Raw genomic sequence first — 3,605 nt, 5'->3', positions numbered from 1 at the left:
TAAGAATACCTTATTAAGTAAAAGGGATATAAACTAAAGGAAAATACCTAGGAACTACTTAAGCACTTAACCTACTATAGCTCTCTACTCCGATAGTTCTACTAAGCGAACCCTTAATCGGAAATATAAGGTTACTAAGAATAGTATCTTAGTTTAATATATCTAAGGTACTAAATAATTAAACTACGCTAATAGTAATAGTTTCCTTATTTAATAAATAAACTAATTCGTCTTAAGAAAAACGCGTTATACTATCTTCTTTATTAATAGCTTATATACCCTACTAAAATAACTTATTACCTTAGTCCTTTAAGAAACGCTTTTATTTCCTAATCTAAGCTAAGTAAGCTATTACTTCCTTTAATACTTCTTTTACTTTCTATTCGTTTAAATTAATCTTTTACTATTAATTTATAATTGTGACGACCGGTGTTATTCCTAAGGGATAAACCTATCGAGGGGTTTATGTTAGCAGATACAATAGGGCGTGGTCTAAGCAATGATAAGTATATTACGTTGGTGATAAGTCGGAGGTCGTAGACCGTAGACTATAACTAGGTGATTAGAATCAGAGATAAATCGTGATAAAGATCTATGTTAAAAGCTAGAGAGCTATCTATCTAAAGAAGTGAAAGTAGGTGGCTATATATACCCGTAGAGACTGTCCTTAGATCATAGGCCTGGCTATGATCCCTAACGTTAGATCGTATAGAGCGCAGTGATCTCGTTGATCCTAGATCACTTGGATCTCTGCGATCCCCTCGATCCTATATCCATTAGATGGTCGTGCCGACTATTTATCCGTTAGACCGTGTCACGTGCTTAACGCGGTCGACCGTTAGCGGCCTAGTGGCCGTGGTCGTAACACGATATCTCCCCTCCTTTTAGTCTTGTCCGTAAGACCTGCTATAGCTGCCTTAGCCGCCGTGTATAAATATACCCTTGTCGCGTCGTGCGTAAGTGTGTCGTTCCTTGTCTCTTTATCCTTTCGGGATATGCTGCTGACAGTATGTCTAGTCGTGTACCAAAAAATCGTTCCCGAAAAGCCTCTAAGCGCGCTGCTCTTGCCGAACACATCGACTTAAGTAGAGATCCTGCCGATATGCCGTGCACTCGATGCTTTAAGGCGAAGAAGACGAATTGTCGGATGGCCGAAAATTCTTCGCGCTGTAATAATTATATTGCTAGTGGTCGTCCCTATTGTGATGGTGTTTTAGTGGCCTCTTCTTATAGGTGTCTTCTGATTCTTTCTACGCGTGGTGGCTAACGTATTTCTTTTAGTAACCAAATTGTTAGCGGAGCAGCGTAGGCTGCATTCCGAAGAGGAGGAAGCTAGGGAAGCCTTATTGGAGCTTCAGGCATAGCTTGCGAATCTTTAGTCGTAAATGTCTATCGCCGTTAATCGTTTAGCTCGTATCCGGAAGATTCGGAATCGTGCGAAGGAAAAGAGTTCCGAGTTATTTCGTCGTGGTATCTAAGAAGTAGATGCCGAGGATGGCGTTTTGCCTGCGCTCGATGCGCATGAGCATTAGGTGGCAAATAACTTATAATCGTTAGGCGTTCCTAACGAGGCGAATTGGTCCTCGTTCGGTGTTAGTAAGGAGTTTGCGGATCTTAGTCCTTTGATCCCTCCTAAACCTTCTAGTAAAATTGTCGAAGCAGAGAGCCGTAGTAGGTTAAGTGCTTAAGTGGTTCCTAGGTATTTTCCTCTAGTCCGTATCCCTTCCACTTAACAAGGTATTCTTGTTGCTAACCTTGTTTTCTTATGTCTAGTATTTATTCTACTTCGTATTCTTAATCGTCGTCGACTTCGATTTTTTCCTATAGTTTAGCGTTTCGTGGCGCTAGTTCTAATAATGAGATATGAAATATCGGGTGTATCCGTATTGTTGTTGGTAGCGAAAGTTCGTAGTTGACTTTTAAAATGGTTTCCTTAACCTTAAACGGTCTAAGTTTCTTAAAATCTAATTTATTGCTTAGTCGTTTTGTTTTAATGTTTCGTCGTACGAGGTAGACTATATCTCCCTCTCGAAAGATTGGTCCCTGCAATCTTTTCCGATTATAGTAAGTGGACATTCGTTCTCTAACGAATTAAAGCTCTTATTGTATTTCTTTATGCAATTTTCGTAGCTAATCTGCTTATAGTATCGCTCGTTCCGCTTATAGTCCTTATCGAGTGACCTTAAATGCTTCGGGGTTATATCCGTAATTAGCGTATGCTGGTGAGAGCTTAGTTGTTTCCGTGACTAAGCTATTATAAGCTAGTTACGCTGTTGGTAGCTATTTAACCTAATCGTTTTATTCGTAGCTAATATAGCATCGTAAATATTATTTAAGCGTTTAGTTAAGTCGTTCTATTTGTCTATCTATTTATAGGTAATAAGCTGTGCTAAGCTTATATTTCGTCCCTAATTATACTATAAGAGCTTGCTAAAACTTGGCTATAAATGTGCTTCCTCTATTAGAGATAATCTCGTTCGGTAGTCCGTGATTGCTAATAATTATTCGTAGGAACATATATACTAGCTCTTCTACATTGCTTGCTTCTTTATATAGTAAAAAATACCTATACTTCGTTAGTCTATCGGTAATAACGAATATACTATCGTACTTAACATTGGTCATAGGTTCTTTCGATAGTGGTAGCTTTATAATATAGTCGAAAGCTATCGAATCCTATAGTTTCTCTAGTACTAGTAGCGGTTGTAATTCTCCGTATAGTTTATGTCGTTTAGCTTTGCTTCGTGCGCAAAGTTCGCATTCTTTAATAACTTATCGTACTACTTCCTTAAGCTATAGGAAGTTATATTGTCGTTTGATCCGTTCTATTATTCTTCGGATTCCTTAGTGTCTATGTGTTAGATGTTCGTATATGTCTTATATAACTTTATCTCGTAATTTTAGTGGTATCTAGATTTTATTTTTATATATTAGAACTTCTAAATGTTCTATGTCGTATCCGTTTAGTACTTCGTGTTCTTTTATCTATTTTAGGATCTTCTAGTATATCGAGTTGTTGGGTTATACTTTGAATATTGTATTTAGCTATCGTTGCTAGTAGTTCCCGTTTTCGTTGATTTCTAGGAGCTGTCCTTTCGCTGTAGGTGCCCCTATATCGTAGTCACTTCGTCGACTAAGGGCATTAGCTCGACCGTTTTCTGTTCCTTTTCTATAGATTATTTCGTAGTCGAATTCCGATAAATATTCGGCCTATCGGATCTATCGTCCGTTTAACTATTGCGTCGTTGCAAAATGTAAGATGTTCTTATGATCTATATAGACCTTAACTTTATATTTGCTTCCGAGAAGGTAGTGTCGAAATTCCTTAAAAGCTTAGATGATTGCGAGGAATTCTTTATCGTAGATAGGGTAATTAAGTTCTGCGCTATACAGCTTTTTCGAGTAGAATGCAATTAGTCGTAGTCTTCCTTTATCGTCTTTTTATCCGATTTATGCTCCTAGAGCAAAGTCTAATATATCGGTTTCGAGTTCGATTTATCGTTCTAGATCGAAGGTAGTTAAGACTAGTTCTTACGTAATCGTAGTTTTAATGCATTCGAAAGCTTCGTTAGCTTTATCGTCCTATATAAATTCTTTTTCCTTCT

This window comes from Hirsutella rhossiliensis (genome assembly GCF_020360975.1).
Source record: "Hirsutella rhossiliensis strain HR02 chromosome Unknown scaffold00005, whole genome shotgun sequence".
NCBI classification, from domain to species: Eukaryota; Fungi; Ascomycota; class Sordariomycetes; order Hypocreales; family Ophiocordycipitaceae; genus Hirsutella; species Hirsutella rhossiliensis.
This window is presented reverse-complemented; position numbering follows the sequence as displayed.